The 12,798-nt window shown below is 42.0% G+C and overlaps 1 long non-coding RNA gene across 1 annotated transcript in view; it reads right to left on the bottom strand.

Moving 5' to 3' along the window:
* Positions 1 to 879: 879 nt before the first annotated feature.
* The window catches only part of LOC134219686 (uncharacterized), a 42,408-nt gene continuing 30,489 nt past the window's right edge, over positions 880 to 12,798 (bottom strand). The window contains exon 3 of the long non-coding RNA XR_009981639.1: positions 880 to 1,010. This is a non-coding gene — a long non-coding RNA (uncharacterized LOC134219686). The remainder of the gene's footprint in view (positions 1,011 to 12,798) is intronic.

Here is a 12,798-nt window from a genome sequence, read left to right on the forward strand (position 1 = left end):
ACTTCATTTTTGATGTTTCTTACAATTTAAGGCTTCTAGACTCAATGCGTCAAAAACTTAACAATGGCGATCTTCAAATCGCAAGCTTATAATGATTGTGCATCATATCATTTAACGAATAACTGTCCAATGAAGATGTCTTCACTTGTTCAACCAGAGAGCAGAACATTGTCACCCAGGACAAAGGAAGACAGGCTCTCCAAGTCCCTATTCCCATTGGAACGCACCTTCGGGTCGTTGTTATCGACGCTCACACAATGCAAGACAGCAACTAATAAACATGTCTGTAACCTCTCATTATGTCTAGACAATTGAAGACCCAAGTACATATATGAATACATTATCGCGAGAGTGTCGTTCATTCACTACTCACGGGCACTTAAGATAAGTGGAGTGCACCGAACGACCGAACATCGAATGTAGTGCTAATCCAGCGCTACACCCCACGCGCTAGTCCGCCGTGGGGCAGATCCATAAGGTGCATGGGATTATTCCCATTGTAACGAAGCCGGTATCTGGTTAGGGTGATTGCCTCTACAGATATACAGGAAGTATGAATGAAACAGTCTAAATCAGTACACACCTTCCGGATGGAAGTCATCATCAACTTCTCCTGTGAGTAGCCTTTGACTATTATTACGTATTAAGTTGCTCTGTAGTTATTAGTATTGACTGACAATCGTAAACGACAATTCCAGATTTAGACCGGATTTCATTCCCTGTAATAAACTGTCAGCTTGTTACATTTCATATTCGTGAGAAAGAATTATATTCAACTCATATGCACTCGAAAAATAGTTGCACTGTATCCTACAGCGCCCTAGCTCCCATCGACTTGTCAATCTTATGCCCATTGTTCTAAGCAAAACATCAACTCACCTTTATAGACAGTTGCGACATGTCAACCGGAGTAATCCGCTTGAGAGCCGACAGACGCTGCAGTCTTTCCCTTGCTTGCTGTTCAACCGCGATGACGAATGCATCTTGAACTGCATTTCCCAACTCACCAGCTGAAACGGGGATAAAGAGTAAAAGAGAGTAAACATTAGTGTCACTTAGGAAATCGCTGTAAAATAACTTTCACAAACGAGATCAAATTTCCTGTTCGTGATTTATAGCACACATCTATGTAGAATGTAGATGTACGTCTACCTGTACATCTATATGTGTGCTATAAATCACTAAAAAAAGTTGTATGTACTTTGTTATGAATTAAAACGAATGAACATAATTGAATGAATCAAGTTTCACATTGTCTCCATTCAAGTTCAGTTCACACGAGAAAACAGCTTCTACTAAGTCATTCGTTGTCCAGAATGTGGCATACACGACAGCCCAGTATTTGAGTTCGTATGCATCATATTCATGGGATCCGCATGGTGGATGATAGATGGAAGCGGGAAAAAAACTACTAGACCGGAAAAGAATTGTTTATGTCTTGCATGAATGGCATTTCTCATCGTTATAAGTTTGCCGTACAGGTGTGCAAAGATGTGTCAAGTATTTGTTATTTATGCATCAACTTTTTTGTTATGTTCATTGGCAGAAGTTCGAGGTTCCTCACTTGAAAAATGACACTCGTCGAGGTCATTCAATCCAGCATTTAATTGGCCCTCAGGAAGAAATTCAATTGTGCAGAACATTGTACGCAATATCTTAAATGCAAGACCAATTACCATGAAATCATGTCTAATGAATATGAGACCCCATGCAGTCATGTAAAACTGCATCTGGAAACATTTTACCGACTACAATATTATCTTAATTTGTTGTATTATGATTTTGTAACTATATTTTGTAATGAAGAATGGGGTCTCATATTCATTAGACATGATTTCATGGTAATTGGTCTTGCATTTAAGATATTGCGTACAATGTTCTGCACAATTGAATTTCTTCCTGAGGGCCAATTAAATGCTGGATTGAATGACCTCGACGAGTGTCATTTTTCAAGTGGGCTCGTGTGTAAAACGACTTTGGTTATATTTATTTTCCAATGTGACCTAAACAATATATTTGAATGGTAACCCAATAGAGAATTGATTATTTAGATAATCGCCATTATGAGTGATACTTGGATGAACAAAAACAACAAGAGGGGTCATAAAATATTTTACTTTTGTATACTTGAGCACCGGCACTATTAAATCACAGGGCGTTAAGGATAAAATTCGATCAAATTGCAAGCTCAGGGTAATAAACTATTCTGAATTCTGGAGTAATTTATTTCTTTTACTTCATCGTATAACTCTGCTTCGAGATACGATGTAATTCATTTCGATCTTCTTAAAAATCTCTTAGATACAGACCCCATTCGATTTTGGCAACATTCGGTTTTGGCAACATTCGATTTTGGCCATTTTGGTCAGGCAACCAAATTTTTCATTTTATTTTTGATATTGTTCATAAACCACGTAAAATTTATTTTCCGCTTAAAATATTGATTCAAAAATTAAAACAAGCGTAAAAAATCGCACAAAAATATTTTTTCAAGAAAATAGCTTAGACTTCAATAGTGTGCCTGTGAAAAAATGTGAAGTATCATGGAAAAATAAAAATCATTTGATTTTGGCAACATAAATGTACCGAACGTGGTGCCAAAATCGAATGGAGTCTAAACCACAAAAACCCCGGTGACCACTGACCAAAAGTTCATTTAAGGTGAAACTGTCCTGAATCCAAATAAATTTTGCCTCGCATTTTCAGAGGCACCAATCTCAACAAAGAAGCAACGAATAACTGTCATCTTTTTGTTTTAGCTTTGCTGCGTCTCAGCAGGCATAGAATAAAAAGATGACAGCTGCTCGTTACTTCAGTATTGAGTGTTACCCTTGAAGACGCGAGGAGAAAAATATTGGATTCCGAAAAGTTCGTTTTGAGTGGTTTTGTATCAGAGTCGTTTTGATTCATCAGTAGCGTTAGAGTCATGTTCCCTTTAAACAAAAGAAGTTTTGAAAGTTCGTTCAAATATTTAATCATCAATCGCGAGAGTCTGATATTGGGATATTGGAAGAAATGCGATCTATCTTGACAAATATAAATTGCTAATTAGTAACCAACTCTAATATATCACATTACCTTTTGATGAAAATGCAGCGCCCAATTTTTCGAAAATTATCTAGTCTAAGCAGTCTAAACTGAATCAAATGGCTTAAATGTGCCATAGTTCAGAACCGATCCACAAATAATCATCAATAATGTTCAACCTACAACCAACAGCTAGATATTTAAAGGCTTGTTGAAAGAAAACGCCGAATACTATCTTTGTGGACCTTTGATAACACTCCACAGCATCTCCAAATAAGATTCTGTAGGTAATGTTTTAAAAACATTTCGTGAACTTTCATTTGATGATGGGCTTATAAAGTCATTGGTCGATCCTCACGTCCTTAGGTGGTCAAATTACTATAGTCATGTAGAGAGAATGACATCATCATATGATCTACCTCATGTACGTAGGTGGCGATAGTCTCAATGAAACGTTTGCTCGATACTACATAGGGAAGACTGGGGTGACTTGATCCTCTTTTCTGATTTCCGATGTATCACAGCCAAAAATAAATAAACATAAACGAGTTCCACACAGACTCTCTAAGAAATATAGTATTTAACTTTACTGGCGTATGACAGTTATTGAATTATTTTTGTTATTGATACACAATCGATTTTTTGAAGTGCTGTCAAAAATCTAATATTCGGGGGAAATTGATCCCTCCCAAAGAACTTGCTTTGATAGAATTAGAAAGGAGCCCTCAGATTTTTTAAATATTTTTCCTTGAAAATGCGCGGAATAGCTGTGCGTATACATGAATTGTTATTGAATTCGACAGCACATGCAATTTGAGAATTTGGGGAGACTTGATCCCCTTTCTATGATATCTACGCAATAAATATTTGTTTCCTGCCAACCCTTCATCAAATCTGTCAAATCTACAAAAAATTAGAAACCTGAGAACAGATTTATATTTTTTTGAATTTTTTCGCCAAATTTTTGTATGGGGTACTAATGGGGGATCAAGTGTCCCCATATTGAGGCTTCAGAGACTTCAAATCCAAATATCCTAAAACTTTGATAGAATGTTGACGTTTTCATCAGTACAGATCATTAAGCAGCAGGGACAGTAGGGACAGCATGGACCATGTCCAAGGGCTTGACGACCCCTCCCCAGCTGTCTGCGAGTCAAGGAGAACTGCCTAGGGCGTGGTGGGATTTAGCAGTGGGCTCTGCTAAAATCCCTCCCAATAAACCACAAATGCCCGTAAGCAGACTCTATCAAAGCGACTGTGTGCCGCTTCAAAAGCACAAGCCCAGGGAGTGCCATTGGCACATCAGGATTGATCCCAGTAAGATCCTGATTATGGAATACTGGTTGCATGTTATTGGTCTTGTTTTTGGATATTGAGATATTGTGAACGCAAGGGCTGGTAGTCTGGTTATTCTATTCTCTTAGTAAGGCCGGGTGACACCGACCTGAAACGGCGAATGGGCTAATGGCCAGGCTGTCTTCCGTCCCCTAAAACCGTGGCAGGCCTTGTGGCACGCGGTACAATCCTGTGGCTCAGCTGGTAGCTGAGTGGGAGTAGGCTCAGATGCTCCTTCCTGACTAGCGCTGATCTGGCTCTGAACACGAAAGTGTCAACCCTCGCATGGCCTCCCTGCATACCGCAAGGTATGTATAGATAACCATGGGATCGCGAAGGCGACTACACCAACAGGATTCGACAGCAGCCGCAAGGGGGACCCAACAGACATGAGTTTCCCATTAAAAATTACAAAAACGACGAAGGAAGGAGGTGAGGCGAATGGCGACAAGGAGAACCCTTTCGCCAGGCGCAGTGGCCTTGATCGGTCACCCCAAAGATCGCCGGGGAGGCGATGGCGGAGCACGTGGTGGGTCGGAAGAGGTGCCGGTGGATGTTAAGATCGACGGCCGCACTCTGACCAAAGTCATTAACTCGGTGATGACTAACCACGGTGAGGATGGAGTCCAGACGATGGAGGTGATTACGGACGTTTCGGACGTAATCATGTCCTTCCTGGACAACCGAGTGAATTATAGTAAGGACTTAAAACAGGCCGTACTAACCCTCTGCGCTCTAGTCGTGGAGGCGAAGTCGGAGTGGAAGTCCTTGCTGGAAGCCAGTAAGGAGGCGGAGCACAAGATCCGTCTTCTTACTGAAGAAAAGGAATTGGCGGTTAGCCAAGCCAAGAAGGCCTCGAAGGAGGCCGAATCGAAGATTCGGCTCCTTGCAGAAGGGAAGCAGCTGGCGGAGAGCCAGACTGCAGAACTTAAACGGCGTATGGCTAACAGCGGAGCAACTCCTAAGCTTAGTAGGGTCACGCAGGAGGCGGACCTGAAAGTAGCTAATAAAGCCTCGGCACGGACCGCAGAAAAGGTCCGAGTGGAGACCGAGAGGAAAATGGTACCTCCACCTAGGAAGATACCAGAGGACCGCCGGGAGGAAGATCTACCATGGACAAAGGTAGTGAATCCTAAAAAGGAGAAAAGAAGCCGCCAGCAGGTCGCAAGGAGTGCGACCATGGGAAAGGATCCAGCCACCGCCAAGAAGGGTAGAGCCCGTGATGAAAAGGGTGCGCCTTCTAGTGGGAGTGGCAAGCGGAAGGATAGAGGTGAAGCGATCATTGTCAAGGCTGACGATAAAAGCTACGCCGAAGTCCTAAAGACTATGAGAGGCACCGAGAAGCTCTCTAGTCTGGGAGGGATGTCAACTGCATCCGAAGAACGCGCAAAGGCGAGATGATTCTCGTCTTGAAGCGGGATGCTACTCGGAAGAGTTCCGAGTATAAAAGTTGACGGAAGAGGTCCTGGGTGACAGGGTCCAGGTTAGAGCCCTGTGCCCAGTCCTGAACATCCAGTGCAAGGGCATGGATGAAATAACCGAAGCCGGAGACCTGGTAGACGCACTGAAGGATCAGTGTAATGTCGAGATCCAGGAATCCGCGATTCGGTTACGCAAAGGCTTTGCGGGAATGCAGGTTGCCTCATTCCAAGTACCTATGGCTGAGGCCAAGAAGGTGCTGGATAAGGTAAAACTGAAGGTGGGTTGGTCGGTGTGCTCGCTGAGCACAAGCCAACCCAATCAGGCCTGCTACAGGTGCCTTGGCCACGGTCATAAGTCCTATGACTGTAAGGGACCTGACCGTAGTAAGCTGTGCCGTAGGTGCGGAGCCGAAAACCACCAGGCTCGCACCTGCCAGGCTGCACCGAGATGCCTGATCTGTCCTACGGGGCAGACAACAGGCATCTCACCGGTGCGCAGGCCTGTCCGGCCTCTAGAAGGGTCCAGACATGCAAGTAACACAGCTAAACTTGAACCACTGCGAGGCGGCCCAGCTGCTGCTACAGCAGTCGGTTATCGAGTGTAAAGCTGATGTTGCCTTGCTGTCTGACCCATACCGCATCCCTGCTGGAAACGGCAGCTGGATTGCGGACAAGTCCGGTATGGTGGGAATCTGGACTTGTGGGCGCTACCCCATCCAGAAGATAATATCTTCGCCTAACGATGAGGGTTTCGTCATAGCAAAGGTAAACGGTGTTTACTTTTGTAGCTGCTACTGTCCTCCTAGATGGAGTATAGAGCAGTACACTAGGGTAGTTGATACTCTTGCGGCGAAGCTAACTGGCCTTAAACCAGTAGTTGTAGCAGGTGACTTCAATGCGTGGGCAGTGGACTGGGGTTCCCGGTTTACTAACGCTAGAGGTCATATCCTGTTAGAGTCACTAGCGGTATTGAACGTAGTTCTGCTGAACGAAGGTCAAGTGCCAACGTTCAGAGGACCGAGCGGTGATTCATGTATCGATGTCACCTTCTGCAGCGCAGGATGGACTGAAGAACCGAGATGGATGGTCCACGAGGGTCATACTTCTAGCGACCATCAGGAAGTACGTTTTATGGTCGAGTATACCCGGAGAACTACGACGAGAAGAGGTGGTGCAACGGATCCCGGATGGCGCACGTCACAGTTCAATCAAGAGCTGTTGGTGGAGGCGCTGCGCTGGGAGAGTAGGACTACAGGACTAAGCGGTAACGACCTGACGGAAGTACTTACACGTGCTTGCGACGTGGCGATGCCAAGGAAGACCCAGCCCCAGGAAATCGACAACCAGTGTACTGGTGGTCTGACACGATTGCAGATCTTCGTAGAACCTGTCTTAAAGCTAAAAGAAGGTTGCGACGTGCTAGAACAGACGCTGAGCGACTCGATAGACGAGGGGTATTCCGGACAGCGAGCAGAGCTCTGAACTACGAGATTAAATGTAGCAAGCGAGCCTGCTTCGAACAGCTGTGCAGGATGGCGAATGACACCCCGTGGGGCGATGCATACAGGATAGTGATGTCTAGGACCAATAGCACACCTCCTGAAAGATCCCCAGAGCTGTTAGCCAGTATAGTAGAGGGACTGTTTCCGACACATGAACCATCGGACTGGCCCGCTACACCGTACGAGTCAGTCGACGTGGTACCGCTAGTGACTAACGAAGAGCTTATCGTAGCCGCAAGAAAACTTAAGCTCAATAAGGCGCCAGGCCCGGATGGTATTCCAAACCTGGCCCTTAAACACGCCATTCTTGCCAATCCAGATATGTTCAGGAGCTGCCTCCAGAGATGCATGGACGAAGGAAACTTCCCAGATCGATGGAAACGGCAGAAATTGGTGCTATTACCGAAGCCTGGCAAACAGCCGGGGATCCTTCGGCATACAGACCAATTTGCCTACTCGACACAGTTGGAAAGCTGCTAGAGAGGGTCATTCTGAATAGATTGTCGGCTTATACAGAGTGTGCTGGTGGCTTATCTAGCAACCAGTATGGCTTCCGTAAGGGCCGTTCTACCATCGAAGCAATTCGAGCGGTAACGGATACGGCCAAGATAGCGAGAGGTTTAAACAGAAGAGGTATTAGGTACTGCGCGTTGATTACACTTGATGTAAAAACGCGTTTAACAATGCTAGCTGGGCAGCAATTGCTGACTCCTGCACCGATTGAGAGTTCCGGATTACCTGTGCAGGATACTGAAAGCTATTTTCAGAATAGGGTGCTGTTATACGACACTGATGCCGGTCGAAAGTCGATCGTAGTGTCAGCGGGTGTTCCACAGGATCGATCCGCGGACCGGATCTGTGGAATATTATGTACGATGGAGTATTACGCCTAAGTCTCCCGGCCGGAGTGAAGATAGAAGGCTTCGCGGATGACGTAATGCTAGAAGTAGCAGGTGACACTCTCGACGAAGTTAGATTGAAGGCTTCATACGCGATTGGCAGAGTGGAGGAATGGCTCAACTCGAGACGGTTATCCCTTGCACACCACAAGACGGAAGTCGTGGTAGTGCATAACCGTCATGGGTTGCAACAGGCTAGGATAAGAGTAGGGACCTGCACAGTTAACTCCGTGAGGTCTCTCAAGCATCTGGGCGTGATGATCGATGATAAGCTCAATTTTACGAGCCACGTCGATTATGCATGTCAGCGGGCTTCATTGGCGATAAAATCTTTATCACGAATGATGTCCAACAGATCGGCGGTGCATAGTCAAGTGCGTAGGCTGATAGCTGGCGTAGCATTGTCTATCATCCGTTATGGCGTGCCGGCATGGGCCGTAGTAAGCATATGCGGTATTTCGAAAAATTTCGTTTTAGGGCATTCGAAACGAAATTTCGCGGAATTCCGCGGAATTTTAGTATGGCGAAACCTGTTTTTCTGATTTCGTTCCGTATCGTTAAATTTCAAAAATTTCGACTGAAAAATCTTTCTTTTAACGAAATTAAACGGAATTTCGCGGAATTTCGAAATTAATTTTTAATAATTCCAATTTCCATAAAATAAAAAAAAATCGGCTGTGCCGCTGAATAAATCAAATTCTACTCAATATTTTATACATATAAATTCTTTCACTAAATCTCACTTCGTAATACAATTCTGTATCTTCAACAGAAACACATTTAGCTTTCAATTTGTTAATTTAAATAATATTGTTCAGTGAAGTAAAATAATTTGTAGATCTCATCGTTTTGGTATGCTATATTTTTATTTAAATTAACTGATTTGTGTATAAAATATGTAATGTATTATGAGGCGCTAGTTCGATTTCTGCTCTTCTAATTGTAGAAACTCTTCGATAAGCGAAATAATCCTCACTGGACTACTGAGTATTGTCCGTTTTCCGTTGTATTTTGAAAGTATTCAGTTTCAACAATCATTGTTTGAAAGCAATGAAATGGAGATGGTGATGTTTCAGAAGTTTTTCTGATTTAGTAGATTGTTAAATATTTGCAAATTTAAGAATGCTCCAGATTTGAGACATTCTCTGGTATCTCATTTATTTCGGATTCTGGAACTGATTCATATCTTTCCGATTGAGATCATTGTCATGACCTAAACTTCTACCTTCAGATATTTTTGATTCCGTACATTATGGAAATCTATAATTTTCTCACATTTTCTAGATCCTTCAGATCCAGGTTATTCAATTGTTTCAAAATCGTACCGATTTTCTGTCACAATCGTGCCGGTACGGTGCGTTTACCGTAGGGCAGTTTGTTGTTAGTTTGGACGTGCTGCTGCTTTTAACAATTAATATTTAGCAATAATCGAAAAGGTTCGCGTTCGAGTTGTTCGCATAAAATATGTAATGGCCAAAATACTATTTTTTGTACAAAAAGCGCGTAAATAGTCCAGCCATTTTTTTTGCACGTATTCTCAACCAACAAGTTGCATTCAAATGGAAATCCTGTCTTATCATTTCATATTGAAAGTAGGCTGGATCGGACTATGGACTCAAAAGTTATGGCAAAAATACTATTTTTCCATAATACACCAGAAAGTCACCGCAGGTGGATTATTCAGGTTTTTTTTTTCTAAATGATTTTTGACTACACCGCTGCAAGTAAAATAAAACATAGGTTTTTTAATTGCAGATTTAATTTTTTATGGTGATTCGATTATCCGGAGGATTTGATTATCCGGAGTGAAAATAAAATCGATAATCCGGATAATCGAGCCCGACTTGTATTTGGAAGATCTGTGTCAAATTAATTAGGTTACACTGGCGATCACCTCTTCAGAGCTACCGACTGAAAAGTAACAAGGCAGTCTCAATTGAATTGTTATATCGTGTTCTAGCTTCAGCGCCGTAGCGTGTGGTTGGCTAGGTTGGCCCCCGCCAAGGGCGCCAGCCTTCAGGGGGGCGCCAAAATCAATGTTTACTCTATAATAAATAAAACAGTTTCATTACTTATAGGTCTTGTAATTATCAATCCGAGTATGGGTTGGTCCAAAGATCCATGGATGGGTATATAGCAGAGATGTGTAATCTAGTAATCTATAGAGCAAACAAAGAATATTTTTTCATTATTTCACATCCACATGTTATATGTGTTGGTTTTAGTTTTGACTACTATTCAGGATTCTCAGGGACTTCTTAAACCGGGTTGAAAAAGGCAATTAAATAAGAAGAAATCTGATAGTATCTTATAAAGTTGAAAATTATAATGTTTGATACCCACATTACGATTGGCAAAGTTTTTGGGCACTATTACGCCCATCGAGAGTCCTCCGGAACCGTAATGTTTCAGCAGTGAGGAATGATTAGTGAAGAAATGATTCAGACCCTAGGTTCCTTCAACCTAGGTTCCTTCAAAGGAATACATTCCTAAACAAGCGATTAGCCAAATTTCGAAGGGTCCTTTTGCTCCTAGGTTTCTGGTAGCAGTGGTTTGGTTTTGCGATTTGATATCAATTTGCTTGTTTAATTTAGAAAAACTTCATGTAGTCTGAATGACATCGAGTTATATCGGCGGCTGTGTCGAGGAATATCGATAACTCCTTAATATTTTCTTTTTTAGAATTATTGCTAGGAGAATTTTCTTCTTTTTTAATATTAATCAAATCGAGAGTTGGATATTTTCCTTCGTCCTCCTGCTTCCGATGGCGTTTCCGGCCCTCAACTAAATTGTTTCAGAGTTGGATTCTATTGACCAAACTATGTGTATAAGAGCCTCGAGACCACCAACAGCCCCAATCCAGAATAGGATTTTCCTTTATCTGAATAGATCCGATGTTGATTTCATCCACCATCCAACCCACTTGATCGAAGAGGTCTAATAGTGATTCCAACCAACTCCGAACACCGATAAACCTACCTTATTTCATTGACCCAACTAGGTCCAGTGGCATCTAAAAACCATCCAAGGGCTTACTCCAGATGGCGATTCCGGCCTTCAACCAATCCACTTTAGTGTAACTTTTCTTCATAATTCGACTAGTTCCGATAGCGATTCTGGCAATCTCATTTCCGAACACAGATTACAGATGCTTGCAAAAACCATAAAGGAAGTATTCATTTAGTGCATCACGCAAAAATGATTGATTTTGAACTTCCTCTCCTCGACCCCTTCGTCACGATATCTGTCTAAATATCTAAATGTTTATCTTTTTAATGGGATGCTTCCGTCTGTTATGATATATTTCGTATGAGTATTATCGTCTCTTTCAGTCTTATAAAGCAGCTGAAACGTTGTTACGTCTATTTTCCGACGTGTCGGTGTATATTTCATTACCTTCTTCAGGGATTTAGAGGCTATACAACAAAACGTAGCCTTATTATGAGATTCTAATCCGTCTCTGTAAGTTTCCTTACATTATTTGCGTAAAAAGTACAACAAAATTTCAAATCATTTAAGGGTATTTTATTCAATCCTTCTTTGTGGATTTGATTTCTCTTAGTAGAAGAGGGGCGCCCAATAAACAATTCGCCAAGGGCGCTGGAAGTTCACGCTACGACTCTGCCTAGCTTTCAATTTATTGCTAAAATCAGCAAATAACCGTATTTTTTTACGGAAATTTGTTCTTTATTTTGCTGAGCTGCAGAAATAACGGCTTTACAGATTCATCATGGAATTCGGAACGTTTCCGGACACCAGGAAATGCGAGGCAAGTAAACTGTTTCACATAATCCGGGACGTTTAGCCACTGTAAGCTAATGCCTATATGCAGATAGCTTGAAAGTGTTGCTAGAGTCAGCGCATCCCACGCAATTTGTGAAAAAGTCATTGAACAAAAAAAGGTTTTCATGTAGCAGTCACGATTTTCGTTTATCTTCCAAGGCTAACTCCATAAAAAAGTGATGAATGAAAATGTTCCTCATCATAAAAAACTCACAACGTAAAAAAATTACTTTAAATTTAAAAATTAATATTTCCAATAGACCTTAGTAAAAAATTTGAAAAAGTCGAGTCATGCTTAGATCTGTTGAAAAGACCATTTTGTAAAATTTTACAGGTTCAATAAATCTTCATGAATTTGGTCGAAAATTTACCTGGAGACTCTATTTAAAATGTTAATTGAAATGGAGGGGTGGCAGTTTGAATCTGTAATACTTTTCAAAATGGTGAACAGATCTAATCAATATGAAATCTGTTGGAAATATTGAGCGATATTAAGTTATGAATATTCTCACGTTGTTTATGGTGAGGGGCATACTTTTGAAAATGGTGAATAGATCCAAAGTGATCTGTTACTTACCTATGTCCTTTTGTAAAATTAAGCCAGCCCTATGCCATTTGGGTAACAATTATCTTTATCTATATACATAAAAATGAATTTCTGTCTGTCTGTGCCTTATAGACTCGGAAACTACTGAACCGATCGACGTGAAAATTTGTATGTGGAGGTTTTTGGGGCCGGGGAAGGTTCCTAAGATGGTTCGAGACCCCTCCCCGCTTTGGAAAGGGGGGCTCCCATACAAATGAAACACCAATTTCTTCATAACTCGAGAT

Source organism: Armigeres subalbatus, chromosome 3, assembly GCF_024139115.2.
Source record: "Armigeres subalbatus isolate Guangzhou_Male chromosome 3, GZ_Asu_2, whole genome shotgun sequence".
In the NCBI taxonomy this organism is placed as follows: domain Eukaryota; kingdom Metazoa; phylum Arthropoda; class Insecta; order Diptera; family Culicidae; genus Armigeres; species Armigeres subalbatus.